General features: G+C 49.8%; 21 non-coding genes across 21 annotated transcripts; 9 read left to right on the forward strand and 12 right to left on the reverse strand.

Moving 5' to 3' along the window:
• Positions 1 to 434: 434 nt before the first annotated feature.
• On the reverse strand, positions 435 to 506 carry TRNAE-CUC (transfer RNA glutamic acid (anticodon CUC)). Its single transcript has one exon. It is a non-coding gene; the product is annotated as a tRNA-Glu (tRNA).
• A 939-nt stretch (positions 507 to 1,445) lies between these two features.
• TRNAL-UAA (transfer RNA leucine (anticodon UAA)) lies at positions 1,446 to 1,528 on the forward strand. Its single transcript has one exon. It is a non-coding gene; the product is annotated as a tRNA-Leu (tRNA).
• Positions 1,529 to 2,622: 1,094 nt separating this feature from the next.
• Positions 2,623 to 2,694, reverse strand: TRNAE-CUC (transfer RNA glutamic acid (anticodon CUC)). The gene has a single exon. It is a non-coding gene; the product is annotated as a tRNA-Glu (tRNA).
• Positions 2,695 to 3,634: 940 nt separating this feature from the next.
• On the forward strand, positions 3,635 to 3,717 carry TRNAL-UAA (transfer RNA leucine (anticodon UAA)). The gene has a single exon. It is a non-coding gene; the product is annotated as a tRNA-Leu (tRNA).
• Positions 3,718 to 4,826: 1,109 nt separating this feature from the next.
• TRNAE-CUC (transfer RNA glutamic acid (anticodon CUC)) lies at positions 4,827 to 4,898 on the reverse strand. The gene has a single exon. It is a non-coding gene; the product is annotated as a tRNA-Glu (tRNA).
• A 940-nt stretch (positions 4,899 to 5,838) lies between these two features.
• Positions 5,839 to 5,921, forward strand: TRNAL-UAA (transfer RNA leucine (anticodon UAA)). The gene has a single exon. It is a non-coding gene; the product is annotated as a tRNA-Leu (tRNA).
• A 1,110-nt stretch (positions 5,922 to 7,031) lies between these two features.
• TRNAE-CUC (transfer RNA glutamic acid (anticodon CUC)) lies at positions 7,032 to 7,103 on the reverse strand. The gene has a single exon. It is a non-coding gene; the product is annotated as a tRNA-Glu (tRNA).
• A 940-nt stretch (positions 7,104 to 8,043) lies between these two features.
• Positions 8,044 to 8,126, forward strand: TRNAL-UAA (transfer RNA leucine (anticodon UAA)). The gene has a single exon. It is a non-coding gene; the product is annotated as a tRNA-Leu (tRNA).
• A 1,801-nt stretch (positions 8,127 to 9,927) lies between these two features.
• On the reverse strand, positions 9,928 to 9,999 carry TRNAE-CUC (transfer RNA glutamic acid (anticodon CUC)). The gene has a single exon. It is a non-coding gene; the product is annotated as a tRNA-Glu (tRNA).
• A 243-nt stretch (positions 10,000 to 10,242) lies between these two features.
• TRNAL-UAA (transfer RNA leucine (anticodon UAA)) lies at positions 10,243 to 10,325 on the forward strand. The gene has a single exon. It is a non-coding gene; the product is annotated as a tRNA-Leu (tRNA).
• Positions 10,326 to 11,440: 1,115 nt separating this feature from the next.
• On the reverse strand, positions 11,441 to 11,512 carry TRNAE-CUC (transfer RNA glutamic acid (anticodon CUC)). Its single transcript has one exon. It is a non-coding gene; the product is annotated as a tRNA-Glu (tRNA).
• Positions 11,513 to 12,452: 940 nt separating this feature from the next.
• Positions 12,453 to 12,535, forward strand: TRNAL-UAA (transfer RNA leucine (anticodon UAA)). The gene has a single exon. It is a non-coding gene; the product is annotated as a tRNA-Leu (tRNA).
• A 1,115-nt stretch (positions 12,536 to 13,650) lies between these two features.
• Positions 13,651 to 13,722, reverse strand: TRNAE-CUC (transfer RNA glutamic acid (anticodon CUC)). The gene has a single exon. It is a non-coding gene; the product is annotated as a tRNA-Glu (tRNA).
• Positions 13,723 to 14,347: 625 nt separating this feature from the next.
• On the reverse strand, positions 14,348 to 14,419 carry TRNAE-UUC (transfer RNA glutamic acid (anticodon UUC)). Its single transcript has one exon. It is a non-coding gene; the product is annotated as a tRNA-Glu (tRNA).
• A 243-nt stretch (positions 14,420 to 14,662) lies between these two features.
• Positions 14,663 to 14,745, forward strand: TRNAL-UAA (transfer RNA leucine (anticodon UAA)). The gene has a single exon. It is a non-coding gene; the product is annotated as a tRNA-Leu (tRNA).
• Positions 14,746 to 15,857: 1,112 nt separating this feature from the next.
• Positions 15,858 to 15,929, reverse strand: TRNAE-CUC (transfer RNA glutamic acid (anticodon CUC)). Its single transcript has one exon. It is a non-coding gene; the product is annotated as a tRNA-Glu (tRNA).
• A 625-nt stretch (positions 15,930 to 16,554) lies between these two features.
• On the reverse strand, positions 16,555 to 16,626 carry TRNAE-UUC (transfer RNA glutamic acid (anticodon UUC)). The gene has a single exon. It is a non-coding gene; the product is annotated as a tRNA-Glu (tRNA).
• Positions 16,627 to 16,869: 243 nt separating this feature from the next.
• TRNAL-UAA (transfer RNA leucine (anticodon UAA)) lies at positions 16,870 to 16,952 on the forward strand. The gene has a single exon. It is a non-coding gene; the product is annotated as a tRNA-Leu (tRNA).
• Positions 16,953 to 18,071: 1,119 nt separating this feature from the next.
• TRNAE-CUC (transfer RNA glutamic acid (anticodon CUC)) lies at positions 18,072 to 18,143 on the reverse strand. The gene has a single exon. It is a non-coding gene; the product is annotated as a tRNA-Glu (tRNA).
• Positions 18,144 to 18,767: 624 nt separating this feature from the next.
• Positions 18,768 to 18,839, reverse strand: TRNAE-UUC (transfer RNA glutamic acid (anticodon UUC)). Its single transcript has one exon. It is a non-coding gene; the product is annotated as a tRNA-Glu (tRNA).
• Positions 18,840 to 19,082: 243 nt separating this feature from the next.
• TRNAL-UAA (transfer RNA leucine (anticodon UAA)) lies at positions 19,083 to 19,165 on the forward strand. Its single transcript has one exon. It is a non-coding gene; the product is annotated as a tRNA-Leu (tRNA).
• Positions 19,166 to 23,647: the final 4,482 nt, after the last annotated feature.

The raw sequence follows: 23,647 nt of genomic DNA on the forward strand, positions 1-23,647 counted from the left end.
AGTATGCAAATCAGACAGCCCTGGCCACACCCTCCCTGTGGCTGGCCTCTGCTTTTTTCCGTACGTGCAGCTCAGTTTTTTCTTACCCAGATCCAGACTTCCATTTTAGCAAAAAGGTGGGTTGCAATGGGTCCAGGATGCCATTTGGAAACAAAGCCTGCAGGCCTGTCAAAGGAGACTTCCTGCCGCACGCCATGTGGTCAGAAGCCTACAAAAGGAATTGCACTTTGGAATACAGGGTCTCACTTGCTCAAGAGCCTTGCACAAGTGACTTTCCTCCCGCTGTGGAAAGCAGCTATAAAGGGACCTTGCGAAAATGATATTTGGAGCTATACTGCGTGATGCTAGGCAAACTGTGAGTCAGAAAGCAAGTTCATTTTGAGAAGCCCGCGACCTACGGGAAGGAAAAGTTTTCAAGGGCAGAAGAAGGACTTTTCCCAGACCGGGAATCGAACCCGGGTCGCGGCGGTGAGAGCGCCGAATCCTAACCACTAGACCACCAGGGAGCCCAGAGCCATGCCGCAAAAGTCATACACTGCTTTCCGAATGACAAAGCTCATGGGGGCTGAAAGCATATTTTTTTCTACAGTAAATATGAATCAGAACTTGAAAAAATCCTCATGATGCCACCCAACTGTCTGTCACTTCCAAGCACAGGCAATCCTCTCCCCCTTGCTACTGAACCAATAAATTCCTGTACAATCGGGATCCCCGGGAAAACACAAGAGGGACCCCTAGTGGCTGCTGATGGCGCATAGACAGCTGGAATACCTTCTCAACCCTGTCTCATTATTCAGCTTGCTGGAAGAATACACTGCGCTTAAGCGATTCAAGAGTGCAAGGGAGAAGAGTGCTCCAAAGTAGATGTATGCATCACAGCAGGGTTTTCCAGCAATTTACCTTTCTGGTGAGCTGGTACTGCACTTTATGCACACATAGAGCACCTGACCGGGTGGGGGAGTGCGTGCGTATGAAGGTGGCTGAGGGCAATGGAAGCAAAACAACCTGGGGAACAGGGGACCCAGTCCCTTTCCTCCTCTTCCGTCTATAGGTAGGGGTGCCTTTTTAAGGACCTTCATTTAAAAAAAGCTACTGGGACAAAACACTCAGATCTATGCTTTAGAGGAATCTTCCCTGACCGGGAATTGAACCCGGGCCGCGGCAGTGAAAGCGCCGAATCCTAGCCACTAGACCACGAGGAAGGAGATGCTCTTGTGTGCTTGCCTTGCTCAGTCCCTTATTGTGACTAAGCAAACTCCAAAGTAAAAATTGCCCGTAAAGTCTGAGTGTGAGGAAGTTAGGTGTCACACAGTGTGTTTGTCATAAGCAATTACCTTTAGCCTCCTGCAAAAGCATTTTAACTCCGCAAACACCTCTTGCTGGACAGCCTGTGCTGCAGCAGCCAGCATAAAAAGGGAGTAGAGTAAAGCTGGGCCTTGGGTCTCACCAGGGTGGCTGAGTGGTTAAGGCGTTGGACTTAAGATCCAATAGACGTTTGTCCGCATGGGTTCGAGCCCCATTCCTGGTATGGGTTTTCAGCTGGTTTGTAAGAAAGTACAGATGCTTTTGAAAAGCTTTTTCCTCTACCCTACTACACCTTCCACTGCCCCTCCCCAACAGTCTCCATTCAAGCCCCAGCTGTGAGGTCTGCTGCTACTCTGCTACAAGCATGGATGCTTCCCAAAGCAATGCAGTGCCATCTACGCAGATCCCCTGCTTAAAGAAATACACCTCCTATGTCTTTTCCCACTGAAGGGAACAGGAGGAAGTACTTGCTTCTTGGGGAACATGAGTCTGCCCCGGAAATTTTTTAACCCGGCTCTTGCAGATTTCTCCCCTTTTTTTTTTACCTACAAGCTCTTCCTTGCCAGAGGAGCAGGATCTGCTGATGCAGGCCTGGCTGGCTCAAGCGTGCAAAGGCTTGTCCCCAAACCTCTGGGAAAAAATTGAGGAGAGTTCCCTGCCCCCGCCTCCTCTCGCCTTCCGAACGGGCTTCCAAACGGGCAATGCCCTGACGGGTCCTCCACAACCCATCCTGCCCATGCCCACACCCCTGTATATGAGGGTGACCCATGTCCCTCACCCTCCATGTTCAAACGGAAGGCACCGTTTGTCCTGAGGGGTGTACCAGACAGGCATCTCTCCGGCCAGGCAGACCCCTGGAGCACCTGTTAAGCTTCAAAGCCTATACATTCCCAAGATGCCACAGGTCGCTATGCATTTCAGACAGCCCTGGCCACACCCTCCCTGTGGCTGGCCTCTGCTGCTTTCCGTATGTGCAGCTCAGTTTTTTCTTACCCAGATCCAGACTTCCATTTTAGCAAAAAAGTGGGTTGCAATGGGTCCAGGATGCCGTTTGGAAACAAAGCCTGCGGCCCTGTCAAAGGGGACTTAAGCCTACAAAAGGAAGTGCACTTTGGAATACAGGGTCTCACTTGCTCAAGAGCCTTGCACAAGTGACTTTCCTCGCGCCGTGGAAAGCACCTCTAAGGGACCTTGCGGAAATCATATTTGGAGCTATACTGCGTGATGCTAGACAAACTGTGAGTCAGAAAGCAACTTCATTTTGAGAAGCCCGCGACCTACGGGAAGGAAAAGTTTTCAAGGGCAGAAGAAGGACTTTTCCCTGACCGGGAATCAAACCCAGGCCGCGGCGGTGAGAGCGCCGAATCCTAACCACTAGACCACCAGGGAGCCCAGAGCCATGCCGCAAAAGTTCATACACTGCTTTCCGAATGACAAAGCTCATGGGGGCTGAAAGCATATTTTTTTCTACAGCAAATATGAATCAGAACTTGAAAAAATCCTCATGATGCCACCCAACTGTCTGTCACTTCCAAGCACAGGCAATCCTCTCCCCCTTGCTACTGAACCAATGAATTCCTGTACAATCGGGATCCCCGGGAAAACACAAGAGGGACCCCTAGTGGCTGCTGATGGTGCATAGACAGCTGGGACACCTTCTCCACCCTGTCTCGTTATTCAGCTTGCTGGAAGAATACATTGCGCTTAAGCAATTCAGGAGTGCAAGGGAGAAGAGTACTCCAAAGTAGATGTATACATCACAGCAGGGTTTTCCAGCTATTTACCTTTTTAGCGAGCTGGTACTGCACTTTATGCACACATAGAGAACCTGACCAGGTGGGGGAGTGCGTGCGCATGAAGGTGGCTGAGGGCAATGGAAGCAAAACAACCTGGGGCACGGGGGACCCAGTTCCTTTCCTCCTCTTTCGTCTATAGGTAGGGGTGCCTTTTTAAGGACCTTCAATTAATAAAAGCTACTGGGACAAAACACTCAGATCTATGCTTTAGAGGAATCTTCCCTGACCGGGAATCGAACCCAGGCCGTGGCGGTGAAAGCGCCGAATCCTAGCCACTAGAACACCAGGGAGGAGATGCTCTTGTGTGCTGGCCTTGCTCAGCCCCTTATTGTGACTAAGCAAACTCCAATGTAAAAATTGCCCGTAAAGTCCGAGTGTGAGGAAGTTAGGTATCACACAGTGTGTTTTTCATAAGCAATTACCGTTAGCCTTCTGCAAAAGCATTTTAACTCCGCAAACATCTCTTGCTGGATAGCCGGTGCTGCAGTAGCCAGCATAAAAAGGGAGTAGAGTAAAGCTGGGCCTTGGGTCTCACCAGGGTGGCCGAGTGGTTAAGGCGTTAGACTTAAGATCCAATGGACCTTTGTCTACATGGATTCGAGCCCCATTCCTGGTATGGGTTTTCAGCTGGTTTGTAAGAAAGTACAGATGCTTTTTCCTCTGCCCTACTACACCTTTCACTGCCCCTCCCCAACAGTCTCCATTCAAGTCTCAGCTGTGGGGTCTGCTGCTACTCTGCTACCAGCATGGATGCTTCCCAAAGCAATGCAGTGCCATCTACGCAGATCCCCTGCTTACAGAAATACACCTCCTATGTCTTTTCCACCTGAAGGGACCAGGAGGAAGTACTTGCTTCTTGGGGAACATGAGTCTGCCCCGGAAATTTTTTAACCCGGCTCTTGCAGATTTCTCCCCTTTTTGTTTTTTACCTACAAGCTCTTCCTTGCCAGAGGAGCAGGATCTGCTGATGCAGGCCCGGCAGGCTCAAGCGTGCAAAGGCTTGTCCCCAAACCTCTGGGAAAAAATTGAGGAGAGTTCCCTGCCCCCGCCTCCTCTCGCCTTCCGAACAGGCTTCCAAACGGGCAATGCCCTGACGGGTCCCCCACAACCCGTCCTGCCAACAGCCACACCCCTGTATATGAGGGTGACCCATGTCCCTCACCCTCCATGTTCGAATGGAAGGCACCGTCTGTCCTGAGGGGTGTACCAGACAGGCATCTCTCCGGCCAGGCAGACCCCTGCAGCACCCGTTAAGCTTCAAAGCCTATACATTTCCAAGATGCCACAGGTCGCTATGCAAATCAGAGAGCCCTGGCCACACCCTCCCTGTGGCTGGCCTCTGCTGCTTTCCGTATTTGCAGCTCAGTTTTTTCTTACCCAGATCCAGACTTCCATTTTAGCAAAAAGGTGGGTTGCAATGGGTCCAGGATGCCGTTTGGAAACAAAGCCTGCGGCCCTGTCAAAGGGGATTTCCTGCCGCACGCCGTGTGGTCAGAAGCCTACAAAAGGAAGTGCACTTTGGAATACAGGGTCTCACTTGCTCAAGAGCCTTGCACAAGTGACTTTCTTCGTGCAGTGGAAAGCACCTCGAAAGGGACCTTGTGGAAATCATATTTGGAGCTATACTGCGTGATGCTAGGCAAACTGTGAGTCAGAAAGCTACTTCATTTTGAGAAGCCCGCGACCTACGGGAAGGAAAAGTTTTCAAGGGCAGAAGAAGGACTTTTCCCAGACCGGGAATCGAACCCGGGCCGCGGCGGTGAGAGCGCCGAATCCTAACCACTAGACCACCAGGGAGCCCGGAGCCATGCCGCAAAAGTTCATACACTGCTTTCCGAATGACAAAGCTCATGGGGGCTGAAAGCATATTTTTTTCTACAGCAAATATGAATCAGAACTTGAAAAAATCCTCATGATGCCACCCAACTGTCTGTCACTTCCAAGCATAGGCAATCCTCTCCCCCTTGCTACTGAACCAATGAATTCCTGTACAATCGGGATCCCCGGGAAAACACAAGAGGGACCCCTAGTGGCTGCTGATGGCGCATAGACAGCTGGAACACCTTCTCCACCCTGTCTCGTTATTCAGCTTGCTGGAAGAAAACATTGCGCTTAAGCAATTCAGGAGTGCAAGGGAGAAGAGTACTCCAAAGTAGATGTATGCATCACAGCAGGGTTTTACAGCAATTTACCTTTCTAGTGAGCTGGTACTGCACTTTATGCACACATAGAGAACCTGACCGGGTGGGGGAGTGCGTGCGCATGAAGGTAGCTGAGGGCAATGGAAGCAAAACAACCTGGGGCACGGGGGACCCAGTCCCTTTCCTCCTCTTTCGTCTATAGGTAGGGGTGCCTTTTTAAGGACCTTCAATTAAAAAAAGCTACTGGGACAAAACACTCAGATCTATGCTTTAGAGGAATCTTCCCTGACCGGGAATCGAACCCGGTCAGCAGCGATGAAAGCGCCGAATCCTAGCCACTAGACCACCAGGGAGGAGATGCTCTTGTGTGCTTGCCTTGCTCAGCCCCTTATTGTGACTAAGCAAACTCCAATGTAAAAATTGCCCGTAAAGTCCGAGTGTGAGGAAGTTAGGTGTCACACAGTGTGTTTGTCATAAGCAATTGCCTTTAGCCTCCTGCAAAAGCATTTTAACTCCGCAAACACCTCTTGCTGGACAGCCGGTGCTGCAGCAGCCATCATAAAAAGGGAGTAGAGTAAAGCTGGGCCTTGGGTCTCACCAGGGTGGCCGAGTGGTTAAGCCGTTGGACTTAAGATCCAATGGACGTTTGTCCACATGGGTTCGAGCCCCATTCCTGGTATGGGTTTTCAGCTGGTTTGTAAGAAAGTACAGATGCTTTTGAAAAGCTTTTTCCTCCGCCCTACTACACCTTCCACTGCCCCTCCCCAACAGTCTCCATTCAAGTCTCAGCTGTGGGGTCTGCTGCTACTCTGCTACCAGAATGGATGCTTCCCAAAGCAATGCAGTGCCATCTACGCAGATCCCCTGCTTAGTGAAATACACCTCCTATGTCTTTTCCCACTGAAGGGACCAGGAGGAAGTACTTGCTTCTTGGGGAACATGAGTCTGCCCCGGAAATGTTTTAACCTGGCTCTTGCAGATTTCTCCCCCTTTTTGTTTTTACCTACAAGCTCTTCCTTGCCAGAGGAGCAGGATCTGCTGATGCAGGCCCGGCTGGCTCAAGCGTGCAAAGGCTTGTCCCCAAACCTCTGGGAAAAAATTGAGGAGAGTTCCCTCCTCTCGCCTTCCGAACGGGCTTCCAAACGGGCAATGCCCTGACGGGTCCCCCACAACCCATCCTGCCCATGCCCACACCCCTGTATATGAGGGTGACCCATGTCCCTCACCCTCCATGTTCGAACGGAAGGCACCGTCTGTCCTGAGGGGTGTACCAGACAGGCATCTCTCCGGCCAGGCAGATCCCTGCAGCACCCGTTAAGCTTCAAAGCTTATACATTCCCAAGATGCCACAGGTCGCTATGCAAATCAGAGAGCCCTGGCCACACCCTCCCTGTGGCTGGCCTCTGCTGCTTTCCGTATTTGCAGCTCAGTTTTTTCTTACCCAGATCCAGACTTCCATTTTAGCACAAAGGTGGGTTGCAATGGGTCCAGGATGCCGTTTGGAAACAAAGCCTGCGGCCATGTCAAAGGGGACTTCCTGCCGCACGCCGTGTGGTCAGAAGCCTACAAAAGGAAGTGCACTTTGGTATACAGGGTCTCACTTGCTCAAGAGCCTTGCACAAGTGACTTTCCTCGCGCAGTGGAAAGCACCTCTAAAGGGACCTTGCGGAAATCATATTTGGAGCTATACTGCGTGATGCTAGGCAAACTGTGAGTCAGAAAGCAACTTCATTTTGAGAAGCCCACAACCTACGTGAAGGAAAGGTTTTCAAGGGCAGAAGAAGGACTTTTCCCAAACCGGGAATCGAACCCGGGCAGCGGCGGTGAGAGCGCCGAATCCTAACCACTAGACCACCAGGGAGCCCAGAGCCATGCAGCAAAAGTTCATACACTGCTTTCCGAATGACAAAGCTCATGGGGGCTGAAGGCATATTTTTTTCTACAGCAAATATGAATCAGAACTTGAAAAAATCCTCATGATGCCACCCAACTGTCTGTCACTTCCAAGCACAGGCAATCCTCTCCCCCTTGCTACTGAACCAATGAATTCCTGTACAATCGGGATCCCCGGGAAAACACAAGAGGGACCCCTAGTGGCTGCTAATGGTGCATATACAGCTGGAACACCTTCTCCACCCTGTCTCGTTATTCAGCTTGCTGGAAGAATACATTGCGCTTAAGCAATTCAGGAGTGCAAGGGAGAAGAGTACTCCAAAGTAGATGTATGCATCACAGCAGGGTTTTCCAGCAATTTACCTTTCTAGTGAGCTGGTACTGCACTTTATGCACACATAGAGAACCTGACCGGGTGGGGGAGTGCGCGCACATAAAGGTGGCTGAGGGCAATGGAAGCAAAACAACCTGGGGCACAGGGGACCCAGTCCCTTTCCTCCTCTTTCTTCTATAGGTAGGGGTGCCTTTTTAAGGACCTTCAATTAAAAAAAGCTACTGGGGCAAAGCACTCAGATCTATGCTTTAGAGGAATCTTCCTTGACCTGGAATCGAACCCGGGCCGCGGCAGTGAAAGCACCGAATCCTAGCCACTAGACCACCAGGGAGGAGAGGCTCTTGTGTGCTTGCCTTGCTCAGCCACTTATTGTGACTAAGCAAACTCCAAAGTAAAAATTGCCCGTAAACTCCGAGTGTGAGGAAGTTAGGTGTCACACAGTGTGTTTGTCATAAGCAATTACCTTTAGCCTCCTGCAAAAGCATTTTAACTCCGCAAACACCTCTTGCTGGACAGCTGGTGCTGCAGCAGCCAGCATAAAAAGGGAGTAGAGTAAAACTGGGCCTTGGGTCTCACCAGGGTGGCCGAGTGGTTAAGGCGTTGGACTTAAGATCCAATGGATGTTTGTCTGCATGGGTTCGAGCCCCATTCCTGGTATGGGTTTTCAGCTGGTTTGTAAGAAAGTACAGATGCTTATGAAAAGCTTTTTCCTCTGCCCTACTACACCTTCCACTGCCCCTCCCCAACAGTCTCCATTCAAGTCTCAGCTGTGGGGTCTGCTGCTACTCTGCTACCAGCATGGATGCTTCCCAAAGCAATGCAGTGCCATCTACGCAGATCCCCTGCTTAGAGAAATACACCTCCTATGTCTTTTCCCACTGAAGGTACCAGGAAGAAGTACTTGCTTCTTGGGGAACACGAGTCTGCCCCGGAAATATTTTAACCCGGCTCTTGCAGATTTCTCCCCTTTTTTGTTTTTACCTACAAGCTCTTCCTTGCCAGAGGAGCAGGATCTGCTGATGCAGGCCCGGCTGGCTCAGGCGTGCAAAGGCTTGTCCCCAAACCTCTGGGAAAAAATTGAGGAGAGTTCCCTCCTCTCGCCTTCCGAACGGGCTTCCAAACGGGCAATGCCCTGACGGGTCCTCCACAACCCATCCTGCCCATGCCCACACCCCTGTATATGAGGGTGACCCATGTCCCTCACCCTCCATGTTCGAACGGAAGGCACCGTCTGTCCTGAGGGGTGTACCAGACAGGCATCTCTCCGGCCAGGCAGACCCCTGCAGCACCCGTTAAGCTTCAAAGCCTATACATTCCCAAGATGCCACAGGTCGCTATGCATTTCAGACAGCCCTGGCCACACCCTCCCTGTGGCTGGCCTCTGCTGCTTTCCGTATGTGCTGCTCAGTTTTTTCTTACCCAGATCCAGACTTCCATTTTAGCAAAAAAGTGAGTTGCAATGGGTCCAGGATGCCGTTTGGAAACAAAGCCTGCGGCCCTGTCAAAGGGGACTTCCTGACGCACGTGGTCAGAAGCCTACAAAAGGAAGTGCACTTTGGAATACAGGGTCTCACTTGCTCAAGAGCCTTGCACAAGTGACTTTCCTCGCGCCGTGGAAAGCACCTCTAAAGGGACCTTGCGGAAATCATATTTGTAGCTATACTGCTTGATGCTAGGCAAACTGTGAGTCAGAAAGCAACTTCATTTTGAGAAGCCTGCGACCTACGGGAAGGAAAAGTTTTCAAGGGCAGAAGAAAGACTTTTCCCAGACAGGGAATCGAACCCGGGCCGCGGCGGTGAGAGTGCCGAATCCTAACCACTAGACCACCAGGGAGCCCAAAGCCATGCAGCAAAAGTTCATACACTGCTTTTCGAATGACAAAGCTCATGGGGGCTGAAAGCATATTTTTTTCTACAGCAAATATGAATCAGAACTTGAAAAAATCCTCATGATGCCACCCAACTGTCTGTCACTTCCAAGCACAGGCCATCCTTTCCCCTTGCTACTGAACCGATGAATTCCTGTTTAATCGGGATCCCCGGGAAAACACAAGAGGGACCCCTAGTGGCTGCTGATGGCGCATAGACAGCTGGAACACCTTCTCAACCCTGTCTCGTTATTCAGCTTGCTGGAAGAATACATTGCGCTTAAGCGATTCAAGAGTGCAGGGGAGAAGAGTGCTCCAAAGTAGATGTATGCATCACAGCAGGGTTTTCCAGCAATTTACCTTTCTGGTGAGCTGGTACTGCACTTTATGAACACATAGAGCACCTGACCGGGTGGGGGGGTGCGTGCGTATGAAGGTGGCTGAGGGCAATGGAAGCAAAACAACCTGGGGCACGGGGGACCCAGTCCCTTTTCTCCTCTTTCGTCTATAGGTAGGGGTGCCTTTTTAGGGACCTTCAATTAAAAAAAGCTACGTGGACAAAACACTCAGATCTATGCTTCAGAGGAATCTTCCCTGACCGGGAATCGAACCCGGGCCTCGGCGGTGAGAGCGCCGAATCCTAGCCACTAGACCACCAGGGAGGAGATGCTCTTGTGTGCTTGCCTTGCTCAGCCCCTTATTGTGACTAAGCAAACTCCAATGTAAAAATTGCCCGTAAAGTCCGAGTGTGAGGAAGTTAGGTGTCACACAGTGTGTTTGTCATAAGCAATTACTTTTAGCCTCTTGCAAAAGCATTTTAACTCCGCAAACACCTCTTGCTGGACAGCCGGTGCTGCAGCAGCCAGCATAAAAAGGGAGTAGAATAAAGCTGGGCCTTGGGTCTCACCAGGGTGGCTGAGTGGTTAAGCCGTTGGACTTAAGATCCAATGGATGTTTGTCCGCATGGGTTCGAGCCCCATTCCTGGTATGGGTTTTCAGCTGGTTTGTAAGAAAGTACAGATGCTTTTGAAAAGCTTTTTCCTCCGCCCTACTACACCTTCCACTGCCCCTCCCGAACAGTCTCCATTCAAGTCTCAGCTGTGGGGTCTGCTGCTACTCTGCTACCAGCATGGATGCTTCCCAAAGCAATGCAGTGCCATCTACGCAGATCCCCTGCTTAGAGAAATACACCTCCTATGTATTTTCCCACTGAAGGGACCAGGAGGAAGTACTTGCTTCTTGGGGAACATGAGTCTGCCCCGGAAATTTTTTAACCCGGCTCTTGCAGATTTCTCCCCTTTTTTGTTTTTACCTACAAGCTCTTCCTTGCCAGAGGAGCAGGATCTGCTGATGCAGGCCCGGCTGGCTCAAGTGTGCAAAGGCTTGTCCCCAAACCTCTGGGAAAAAATTGAGGAGAGTTCCCTGCCCCCGCCTCCTCTCGCCTTCCGAACGGGCTTCCAAACGGGCAATGCCCTGACGGGTCCCCCACAACCCATCCTGCCCATGCCCACACCCCTGTATTTGAGGGTGGCCCATGTCCCTCACCCTCCATGTTCGAACGGAAGGCACCGTCTGTCCTGAGGGGTGTACCAGACAGGCATCTCTCCGGCCAGGCAGACTCCTGCAGCACCCGTTAAGCTTCAAAGCCTATACATTCCCAAGATGCCACAGGTCGCTATGCATTTCATACAGCCCTGGCCACACCCTCCCTGTGGCTGGCCTCTGCTGCTTTCCGTATGTGCAGCTCAGTTTTTTCTTACCCAGATCCAGACTTCCATTTTAGCAAAAAAGTGGGTTGCAATGGGTCCAGGATGCCGTTTGGAAACAAAGCCTGCGGCCCTGTCAAAGGGGACTTTCTGCCGCACGTGGTCAGAAGCCTACAAAAGGAAGTGCACATTGGAATACAGGCTCTAACTTGCTCAAGAGCCTTGCACAAGTGACTTTCCTCGCGCCGTGGAAAGCACCTCTAAAGGGACCTTGTGGAAATCATATTTGTAGCTATACTGTGTGATGCTAGGCAAACTGTGAGTCAGAAAGCAACTTCATTTTGAGAAGCCCGCGACCTACGGGAAGGAAAAGTTTTCAAGGGCAGAAGAAGGACTTTTCCCAGACCAGGAATCGAACCCGGGCCGCGGCGGTGAGAGCGCCGAATCCTAACCACTAGACCACCAGGGAGCCCAAAGCCATGCAGCAAAAGTTCATACACTGCTTTTCGAATGACAAAGCTCATGGGGGCTGAAAGCATATTTTTTTCTACAGCAAATATGAATCAGAACTTGAAAAAATCCTCATGATGCCACCCAACTGTCTGTCACTTCCAAGCACAGGCCATCCTCTCCCCCTTGCTACTGAACCAATGAATTCCTGTACAATCGGGATCCCCGGGAAAACACAAGAGGGACCCCTATTGGCTGCTGATGGCGCATAGACAGCTGGAACACCTTCTCAACCCTGTCTCGTTATTCAGCTTGCTGGAAGAATACATTGCGCTTAAGCAATTCAGGAGTGCAAGGGAGAAGAGTGCTCGAAAGTAGATGTATGCATCACAGCAGGGTTTTCCAGCAATTTACCTTTCTGGTGAGCTGGTACTGCACTTTATGCACACATAGAGAACCTGACCGGGTGGGGGAGTGCGTGCGCATGAAGGTGGCTGAGGGCAATGGAAGCAAAACAACCTGGGGCACGGGGTACCCAGTCCCTTTCCTCCTCTTTTGTCTATAGGTAGGGGTGCCTTTTTAAGGACCTTCAATTAAAAAAAGCTACTGGGACAAAACACTCAGATCTATGCTTTAGAGGAATCTTCCCTGACCGTGAATCGAACCCGGGCCGCGGCGGTGAAAGCACCGAATCCTAGCCACTAGACCACCAGGAAGGAGATGCTCTTGTGTGCTTGCCTTGCTCAGTCCCTTATTGTGACTAAGCAAACTCCAATGTAAAAATTGCCGGTAAAGTCCGAGTGTGAGAAAGTTAGGTGTCACACAGTGTGTTTTTCATAAGCAATTACCTTTAACCTCCTGCAAAAGCATTTTAACTCCGCAAACACCTCTTGCTGGACAGCCGGCGCTGCAGCAGCCAGCATAAAAAGGGAGTAGAGTAAAGCTGGGCCTTGGGTCCCACCAGGGTGGCCGAGTGGTTAAGGCTTTGGACTTAAGATCCAATGGACGTTTGTCCGCATGGGTTTGAGCCCCATTCCTGGTATGGGTTTTTAGCTGGTTTGTAAGAAAGTACAGATGCTTTTGAAAAGCTTTTTCCTCTGCCCTACTACACCTTCCACTGCCCCTCCCCAACAGTCTCCATTCAAGTCTCAGCTGTGGGGTCTCCTGCTACTCTGCTACCAGCATGGATGCTTCCCAAAGCAATGCAGTGCCATCTACGCAGATCCACTGCTTAGAGAAATACACCTCCTATGTTTTTTCCCACTGAAGGGACCAGGAGGAAGTTCTTGCTTCTTGGGGAACATGAGTCTGCCCCGGAAAATTTTTAACCCGGCTCTTGCAGATTTCTCCCCTTTTTTTTTTTTACCTACAAGCTCTTCCTTGCCAGAGGAGCAGGATCTGCTGATGCAGGCCCGGCTGGCTCAAGCGTGCAAAGGCTTGTCCCCAAACCTCTGGGAAAAAATTGAGGAGAGTTCCCTGCCCCCGCCTCCTCTCGCCTTCCGAACGGGCTTCCAAACGGGCAATGCCCTGACGGGTCCTCCACAACCCATCCTGCCCATGCCCACACCCCTGTATATAAGGGTGACCCATGTCCCTCACCCTCCATGTTCGAACGGAAGGCACCGTCTGTCCTGAGGGGTGGACCAGACAGGCATCTCTCCGGCCAGGCAGACCCCTGCAGCACCCGTTAAGCTTCAAAGCCTATACATTCCCAAGATGCCACAGGTCGCTATGCATTTCAGACAGCCCTGGCCACACCCTCCCTGTGGCTGGCCTCTGCTGCTTTCCGTATGTGCAGCTCAGTTTTTTCTTACCCAGATCCAGACTTCCATTTTAGCAAAAAAGTGGGTTGCTATGGGTCCAGGATGCCGTTTGGAAACAAAGCCTGCGGCCCTGTCAAAGGGGACTTCCTGCCACACGTGGTCAGAAGCCTACAAAAGGAAGTGCACTTTGGAATACAGGGTCTCACTTGCTCAAGAGCCTTGCACAAGTGACTTTCCTCGCGCAGTGGAAAGCACCTCTAAAGGGACCTTGCGGAAATCATATTTGGAGCTATACTGCGTGATGCTAGGCAAACTGTGAGTCAGAAAGCAACTTCATTTTGAGAAGCCCGCGACCTACGGGAAGGAAAAGTTTTCAAGGGCAGAAGAAGGACTTTTCCCAGACCGGGAATCGAACCCGGGCCGCGGCGGTGAGAGCGCCGAATCCTAACCACTAGACCACCAGGGAGCCCAGAGCCATGCAGCAAAAGTTCATACACTGCTTTCCGAATGACAAAGCTCATGGGGGCTGAAAGCATATTTTTTTCTACAGCAAAAATGAATCAGAACTTGAAAAAATCCTCATGAGGCCACCCAACTGTCTGTCACTTCCAAGCACAGGCAATCCTCTCCCCCTTGCTACTGAACCAATGAATTCCTGTACAATCGGGATCCCCGGGAAAACACAAGAGGGACCCCTAGTGGCTGCTGATGGCGCATAGACAGCTGGAACACCTTCTCAACCCTGTCTCGTTATTCAGCTTGCTGGAAGAATACATTGCGCTTAAGCGATTCAAGAGTGCAAGGGAGAAGAGTGCTCGAAAGTAGATGTATGCATCACAGCAGGGTTTTCCAGGAATTTACCTTTCTGGTGAGCTGGTACTGCACTTTATGCACACATAGAGCACCTGACCGGGTGGGGGAGTGCGTGCGTATGAAGGTGGCTGAGGGCAATGGAAGCAAAACAACCTGGGGCATGGGGGACCCAGTCCCTTTCCTCCTCTTTCGTCTATAGGTATGGGTGCCTTTTTAGGGACCTTCAATTAAAAAAAGTTACTGGGACAAAACACTCAGATCTATGCTTTAGAGGAATCTTCCCTGACCGGGAATCGAACCCGGGCCGCAGCGGTGAAGGCGCCGAATCCTAGCCACTAGACCACCAGGGAGGAGATGCTCTTGTGTGCTTGCCTTGCTCAGCCCCTTATTGTGACTAAGCAAACTCCAATGTAAAAATTGCCCGTAAAGTCCGAGTGTGAGGAAGTTAGGTGTCACACAGTGTGTTTGTCATAAGCAATTACCTTTAGCCTCCTGCAAAAGCATTTTAACTCCGCAAACACCTCTTGCTGGACAGCCGGTGCTGCAGCAGCCAGCATAAAAAGGGAGTAGAGTAAAGCTGGGCCTTGGGTCTCACCAGGGTGGCCGAGTGGTTAAGGCGTTGGACTTAAGATCCAATGGACGTTTGTCCGCATGGGTTCGAGCCCCATTCCTGGTATGGGTTTTCAGCTGGTTTGTAAGAAAGTACAGATGCTTTTGAAAAGCTTTTTCCTCTGCCCTTCTACACCTTCCACTGCCCCTCCCCAACAGTCTCCATTCAAGTCTCAGCTGTGGGGTATGCTGCTACTCTGCTACCAGCATGGATGCTTCCCAAAGCAATGCAGTGCCATCTACGCAGATCCCCTGCTTAGAGAAATACACCTCCTATGTCTTTTCCCACTGAAGGGACCAGGAGGAAGTACTTGCTTCTTGGGGAACATGAGTCTGCCCCGGAAATTTTTTAACCTCTCTTGCAGATTTCTCCCCTTTTTTTTTTTACCTACAAGCTCTTCCTTGCCAGAGGAGCAGGATCTGCTGATGCAGGCCCGGCTGGCTCAAGCGTGCAAAGGCTTGTCCCCAAACCTCTGGGAAATAATTGAGGAGAGTTCCCTGCCCCCGCCTCCTCTCGCCTCCTGAACGGGCTTCCAAACGGGCAATGCCCTGACGGGTCCTCCACAACCCATCCTGCCCATGCCCACACCCCTGTATATGAGGGTGACCCATGTCCCTCACCCTCCATGTTTGAACGGAAGGCACCGTCTGTCCCGAGGGGTGTACCAGACAGGCATCTCTCCGGCCAGGCAGACCCCTGCAGCACCCGTTAAGCTTCAAAGCCTATACATTCCCAAGATGCCACAGGTCGCTATGCATTTCAGACAGCCCTGGCCACACCCTCCCTGTGGCTGGCCTCTGCTGCTTTCCGTATGTGCAGCTCAGTTTTTTCTTACCCAGATCCAGACTTCCATTTTAGCAAAAAAGTGGGTTGCAATGGGTCCAGGATGCCGTTTGGAAACAAAGCCTGCGGCCCTGTCAAAGGGGACTTCCTGCCGCACGTGGTCAGAAGCCTACAAAAGGAAGTGCACTTTGGAATACAGGGTCTCACTTGCTCAAGAGCCTTGCACAAGTGACTTTCCTCGCGCCGTGGAAAGCACCTCTAAAGGGACCTTGAGGAAATCATATTTGTAACTATACTGCGTGATGCTAGGCAAACTGTGAGTCAGAAAGCAACTTCATTTGGAGAAGCCCGCGACCTACGGGAAGGAAAAGTTTTCAAGGGCAGAAGAAGGACTTTTCCCTGACCGGGAATCGAACCCGGGCCGCGGCGGTGAGAGCGCCGAATCCTAACCACTAGACCACCAGGGAGCCCAGAGCCATGCAGCAAAAGTTCATACACTGCTTTCCGAAAGACAAAGCTCATGGGGGCTGAAAGCATATTTTTTTCTACAGCAAGTATGAATCAGAACTTGAAAAAATCCTCATGATGCCACCCAACTGTCTGTCACTTCCAAGCACAGGCCATCCTCTACCCCTTGCTACTGAACCGATGAATTCCTGTACAATCGGGATCCCCGGGAAAACATAAGAGGGACCCCTAGTGGCTGCTGATGGCGCATAGACAGCTGGAACACCTTCTCAACCCTGTCTCGTTATTCAGCTTGCTGGAAGAATACATTGCGCTTAAGCGATTCAAGAGTGCAAGGGAGAAGAGTGCTCGAAAGTAGATGTATGCATCACAGCAGGGTTTTCCAGCAATTTACCTTTCTGGTGAGCTGGTACTTCACTTTATGCACACATAGAGCACCTGACCGGGTGGGGGAGTGCGTTCGCATGAAGGTGGCTGAGGGCAATGGAAGCAAAACAACCTGGGGCACGGGGGACCCAGTCCCTTTCCTCCTCTTTCGTCTATAGGTAGGGGTGCCTTTTTAGGGACCTTCAATTAAAAAAAGCTACTGGGACAAAACACTCGGATCTATGCTTTAGAGGAATCTTCCCTGACCGGGAATCGGACCCGGGCCGCGGCGGTGAAAGCGCCGAATCCTAGCCACTAGACCACCAGGGAGGAGATGCTCTTGTGTGCTTGCCTTGCTCAGCCCCTTATTGTGACTAAGCAAACTCCAATGTAAAAATTGCCCGTAAAGTCCGAGTGTGAGGAAGTTAGGTGTCACACAGTGTGTTTGTCATAAGCAATTACCTTTAGCCTCCTGCAAAAGCATTTTGACTCCGCAAACACCTCTTGTTGGACAGCCGGTGCTGCAGCAGCCAGCATAAAAAGGGAGTAGAGTAAAGCTGGGCCTTGGGTCTCACCAGGGTGGCCGAGTGGTTAAGCCGTTGGACTTAAGATCCAATGGACGTTTGTCCGCATGGGTTCGAGCCCCATTCCTGGTATGGGTTTTCAGCTGGTTTGTAAAAAAGTACAGATGCTTTTGAAAAGCTTTTTCCTCCGCCCTACTACACCTTCCACTGCCCCTCCCCAACAGTCTCCATTCAAGTCTCAGCTGTGGGGTCTGCTGCTACTCTGCTACCAGCATGGATGCTTCCCAAAGCAATGCAGTGCCATCTACGCAGAACCCCTGCTTAGAGAAATACACCTCCTATGTCTTTTCCCACTGAAGGGACCAGGAGGAAGTACTTGCTTCTTGGGGAACATGAGTCTGCCCCGGAAAATTTTTAACCCGGCTCTTGCAGATTTCTCCCCTTTTTTGTTTTTACCTACAAGCTCTTCCTTGCCAGAGGAGCAGGATCTGCTGATGCAGGCCCGGCTGGCTCAAGCGTGCAAAGGCTTGTCCCCAAACCTCTGGGGAAAAATTGAGGAGAGTTCCCTGTCCCCGCCTCCTCTCGCCTTCCGAACGGGCTTCCAAACGGGCAATGCCCTGACGGGTCCCCACAACCCATCCTGCCCATGCCCAAACCCTTGTATATGAGGGTGACCCATGTCCCTCACCCTCCATGTTCAAACGGAAGGCACCGTCTGTCCTGAGGGGTGTACCAGACAGGCATTTCTCTGGCCAGGCAGACCCCGGCAGCACCCTTTAAGCTTCAAAGCCTATACATTCCCGAAATGCCACAGGTCGCTATGCAAATCAGAGAGCCCTGGCCACACCCTCCCTGTGGCTGGCCTCTGCTGCTTTCCGTATTTGCAGCTCAGTTTTTTCTTACCCAGATCCAGACTTCCATTTTAGCAAAAAGGTGGGTTGCAATGGGTCCAGGATGCCGTTTGGAAACAAAGCCTGCGGCCCTGTCAAAGGGGACTTCCTGCCGCACGCCGTGTGGTCAGAAGCCTACAAAAGGAAGTGCACTTTGGAATACAGGGTCTCACTTGCTAAAGAGCCTTGCACAAGTGACTTTCCTCGCGCAGTGGAAAGCACCTCTAAAGGGACCTTGCGGAAATCATATTTGGAGCTATACTGCGTGATGCTAGGCAAACTGTGAGTCAGAAAGCAACTTCATTTTGAGAAGCCCGCGACCTACGGGAAGGAAAAGTTTTCAAGGGCAGAAGAAGGACTTTTCCCAGAGCGGGAATCGAACCCGGGCCGCAGCGGTGAGAGCGCCGAATCCTAACCACTAGACCACCAGGGAGCCCAGAGCCATGCAGCAAACGTTCATACACTGCTTTCCGAATGACAAAGCTCATGGGGGCTGAAAGCATATTTTTTCTACAGCAAATATGAATCAGAACTTGAAAAAATCCTCATGATGCCACCCAACTGTCTGTCACTTCCAAGCACAGGCCATCCTCTCCCCCTTGCTACTGAACCGATGAATTCCTGTACAATCGGGATCCCCGGGAAAACACAAGAGGGACCCCTAGTGGCTGCTGATCGCGCATAGACAGCTGGAACACCTTCTCAACCCTGTCTCGTTATTCAGCTTGCTGGAAGAATACATTGCGCTTAAGCGATTCAAGAGTGCAAGGGAGAAGAGTGCTCCAAAGTAGATGTATGCATCACAGCAGGGTTTTCCAGCAATTTACCTTTCTGGTGAGCTGGTACTGCACTTTATGCACACATAGAGCACCTGACCGGGTGGGGGAGTGCGTGCGCATGAAGGTGGCTGAGGGCAATGGAAGCAAAACAACCTGGGGCACGGGGGACCCAGTCCCTTTCCTCCTCTTTCGTCTATAGGTAGGGGTGCCTTTTTAAGGACCTTCATTTAAAAAAACCTACTGGGACAAAACACTCAGATCTATGCTTTAGAGGAATCTTCCCTGACCGGGAATCGAACCCGGGCCGCGGCGGTGAAAGCGCCAAATCCTAGCCACTAGACCACCAGGGAGGAGATGCTCTTGTGTGCTTGCCTTGCTCAGCCCCTTATTGTGACTAAGCAAACTCCAAAGTAAAAATTGCCCGTAAAGTCCGAGTGTGAGGAAGTTAGGTGTCACACAGTGTGTTTGTCATAAGCAATTACCTTTAGCCTCCTGCAAAAGCATTTTAACTCCGCAAACACCTCTTGCTGGACAGCCGGTGCTGCAGCAGCCAGCATAAAAAGGGAGTAGAGTAAAGCTGGGCCTTGGGTCTCACCAGGGTGGCCGAGTGGTTAAGGCGTTGGACTTAAGATCCAATGGACGTTTGTCCGCATGGGTTCGAGCCCAATTCCTGGTATGGGTTTTCAGCTGGTTTGTAAGAAAGTACCGATGCTTTTGAAAAGCTTTTTCCTCTGCCCTACTACACCTTCCACTGCCCCTCCCCAACAGTCTCCATTCAAGTCTCAGCTGTGGGGTCTACTGCTACGCTGCTACTCTGCTACCAGCATGGATGCTTCCCAAAGCAATGCAGTGCTATCTACGCAGATCCCCTGCTTAGAGAAATACACCTCCTATGTCTTTTCCCACTGAAGGGACCAGGAGGAAGTACTTGCTTCTTGGGGAACATGAGTCTGCCCCGGAAATTTTTTAACCCGGCTCTTGCAGATGTCTCCCCTTTTTTTTTTACCTACAAGCTCTTCCTTGCCAGAGGAGCAGGATCTGCTGATGCAGGCCCGGCTGGCTCAAGCGTGCAAAGACTTGTCCCCAAACCTCTGGGGAAAAATTGAGGAGAGTTCCCTGCCCCCGCCTCCTCTTGCCTTCCGAACGGGCTTCCAAATGGGCAATGCCCTGACGGATCCCCCACAACCCATCCTGCCCATGCCCACACCCCTGTACATGAGGGTGACCCATGTCCCTCACCCTCCATGTTCGAACGGAAGGCACCGTCTGTCCTAAGGGGTGTACCAGACAGGCATCTCTCCGGCCAGGCAGACCCCTGCAGCACCCGTTAAGCTTCAAAGCCTATACATTCCCAAGATGCCACAGGTCGCTATGCAAATCAGACAGCCCTGGCCACACCCTCCCTGTGGCTGGCCTCTGCTGCTTTCCGTATGTGCAGCTCAGTTTTTTCTTACCCAGATCCAGACTTCCATTTTAGCAAAAAGGTGGGTTGCAAGGGGTCCAGGATGCCGTTTGGAAACAAAGTCTGCGGCCCAGTCAAAGGGGACTTCTTGCCGCACGCCGTGTGGTCAGACGCCTACAAAAGGAAGTGCACTTTGGAATACAGGGTTTCACCTGCTCGAGAGCCTTGCACAAGTGATTTCCCTCGCACCGTGGAAAGCACCTCTAAAGAGGCCATGCGGAAATCATATTTGGAGCTATACTGCGTGATGCTAGGCAAACTGTGAGTCAGAAAGCAACTTCATTTTGAGAAGCCCGCGACCTACGGGAAGGAAAAGTTTTCAAGGGCAGAAGAAGGACTTTTCCCTGACCGGGAATAGAACCCGGGCCGCTGCGGTGAGAGCGCCGAATCCTAACCACTAGACCACCACGGAGCCTAGAGCCATGCAGCAAAAGTTCATACACTGCTTTCCGAATGACAAAGCTCATGGGGGCTGAAAGCATATTTTTTTCTACAGCAAATATGAATCAGAACTTGAAAAAATGCTCATGATGCCACCCAACTGTCTGTCACTTCCAAGCACAGGCCATCCTCTCCCCCTTGCTACTGAACTGATGAATTCCTGTACAATCGGGATCCCCGGGAAAACACAAGCGGGACACCTAGTGGCTGCTGATGGCGCATATACAGCTGGAACACCTTCTCAACCCTGTCTCGTTATTCAGCTTGCTGAAAGAATACATTGCGCTTAAGCGATTCAAGAGTGCAAGGGAGAAGAGTGCTCCAAAGTAGATGTATGCATCACAGCAGGGTTTTCCAGCAATTTACCTTTCTGGTGAGCAGGTACTGCACTTTATGCACACATAGAGCACCTGACCGGGTGGGGGAGTGCGTGCGCATGAAGGTGGCTGAGGGCAATGGAAGCAAAACAACCTGGGGCACGGGGGACCCCGTCCCTTTCCTCCTCTTTCGTCTATAGGTAGGGGTGCCTTATTAAGGACCTTCATTTAAAAAAAGCTAGTGGGACAAAACACTCAGATCTATGCTTTAGAGGAATCTTCCCTGACCGGGAATCGAACCCGGGCCGTGGCGGTGAAAGCGCCGAATCCTAGCCACTACACCACCAGGGAGGAGATGCTCTTGTGTGCTTGCCTTGCTTAGCCCCTTATTGTGACTAAGCAAACTCCAATGTAAAATTGCCCGTAAAGTCCGAGTGTGAGGAAGTTAGGTGTCACACAGTGTGTTTGTCATAAGCAATTACCTTTAGCCTCCTGCAAAAGCCTTTTAACTTCTGATGGAGCGAGGTGCAGAACAAAATTTTGTTCAAACTCGCAAAGTTAAACTTCCATAAAAATTATTGTACTAATGAGTTTGTGAGTGAAAAATACTAATCAACCTAGATTAAAATGCATACACGACACAAGGGATTAACTTATGTGCTCTATGTTGCAATTGCAAGTACGTGAAAATAATGAACTAACTTTGTCTATTGTCATTGTCAGTATTAAATGCGGCTGTTTAAATAATTGCATGTGCTTATTTTGTGTGCTTACGTTAAGTCTTTTGTCTTATATGTGGCATGAGTTTGTAAACTCTATGTGCTTCAGCTTTTGCTAGGTAACTTTGATTAATGGGTTAATGATTAGCAAAGGGGGTGGGTAACTGAAGGGTTATCAATACTCTAATTAATTGATGTCTTGTGTTTCTTTGAATACTAGTTCTCCATGAATAAGGCCTAAGGCCTGAGGCCTAGCGTTATTAAAAAGATGGTGTTGTCGAGTCCTGTCCAGAGAAAGCAAGAGAGCTCTGCATGGAAAGTTTTATCACGTTGAAAACATTTGCAAGCACAATTGAAAATTGTATTATACGTGTTCATGGAAGGATTAAATCCAAGGACAGGAACCGGCAAAGTCTGCCAAGTTAAGGAAGTCACAGCCTGTGCCTGCAAAAATGTTTCGATCTGAGGAAGCTGTGTGACTTGAGAATAAGGGACAATGGACTCTAAGAAAAAGTTTGATTTAGGCTTCAGGAAAGAGGATGACACCATATGAGCTGACGTTTGTCAACCAATCCGAACTCAGGACGGTCAAGAAAAAGAATACTTTTAGTGAGATTAGCTAGTTAGAAAGGTATAAAAACTTAGCCCCAAAACGGGAGGGGGCTGCTTGTTTCCCGAATCCTGAAGGGCGAGACGTGCTGACGGACATTTGGCGCACGTAAGGATTATAGGGCCTTTATGGCTTTAACTTTTAGATGAAGTGAGTTTCAGTTAGGGAAATAGAACTTAGGGGTTAGGAAACTTGTTTATTTTACTTTAATTCATGCTAAATGGTGATGCTTTAAAATGACAAACTAATGTGCCTTTTCCGCAATAAAATGCTGTTTTTCTGCTAATAAAATAAAGATTCATACTTAAAATGCTCTTTCCTTGAACAATAAAGCTAATAAATTAGATTTTGAAATTACAAGCTGGTCTTGTTATTCATGGTCTAGTTACCATCAGTTGATCCATTTACCTTAGTGACTTAATTAAAGTGTGTTATGTTAGAAATCCATGGTAAAAATGACAAACTGCAGTTGTATATAAATGTGTAAATAGATTTTGAATAGTTCTGATTAATTAGGTCACATGAGTCAGCTGCCCAGAGGTCTCGGTAGTTTAAGGGCCTTGTGAGAGATTTATGATTAATGGTGAGTATCATGGTGTTGGGTAGTGTTGATGAGACAGATTTTCTATAGGGGCGCTGCATCAATTCCTTGGTAGCAGAGGATGGTTACTATGGTAACGGACATGCTACATGGTAATTACATAGGATCGATGTTTAACATATGTTGAGTTTGTTTAGTTGTTATATGTAGTCGAAAGGTTTTTTCCAGCAGTGTGAAAATTCCTGGTTTTGTACCGGTACAAGAGTGGTGTAACAGGTGAAGTTGCACAGTGCATTTGTTCTGTTTCAAAATAGTGGTATTGTTATATATCACTAGTGTTGTGGACGTACAACACAAGTTTAGGGATTTTAGGTGTGCTAGGTTAAATGAATAGTGAGGATTATCTATGAAATTGTAGCTTTCGAGTGTAGGGACTAGGAGCCTGTTTTAAAACTCACTGTGAAAAGAGTAGTAGAATTTATCCAAGCTTGAGTGAAGGGTAAGAAAGCGTTGTCTATCTTACTGACAAGTGTAGGTTTTCAATGGTTGGTTAAAGTCCTACCAAGATTCATGTATGCATGGTTAGGTTTTCTTCTGTTTGAAGGTGCGTAAAAGATTTTGTAATTACGTTCAAGTTAAACTTTGAATTGTCACTTTATGTGCATTCAGAGAGAAGCGAGTTCGTTTTTACCTGTTAGAAGGGTAGAGTAGTCTTACTTTATCAACGAATGAATATTCTGTGAGAATAGCGTCGTCTATTCCACGCAAAAGAATACTTGTATGATTGTAAAAACTATCGCTTTATTTTAGTGAAACAGACGAATGGTTTGTTTTTCTGTAGTTATAAATTGAATTTCATCGAAAAGTTTCGTTTAAAATGGCGCTGTGAAAATATTTTGTGAAGGATGGGTGAGCTCTAGGAGCGAGAGACGAGAAGCTGCAGCGGCAGTGTACGTCACAGGGTCCGCGCTGTGATTGGCTAACATACGTCACAGCTAGCGTACTGATTGGTTCACGTGATTCAGTCGAGCTGATAGTTGATTGGCTCATTCCGAAAACAGCAATTCT

This window comes from Lissotriton helveticus, chromosome 4_1 (assembly GCF_964261635.1).
Source record: "Lissotriton helveticus chromosome 4_1, aLisHel1.1, whole genome shotgun sequence".
Lineage (NCBI taxonomy): Eukaryota > Metazoa > Chordata > Amphibia > Caudata > Salamandridae > Lissotriton > Lissotriton helveticus.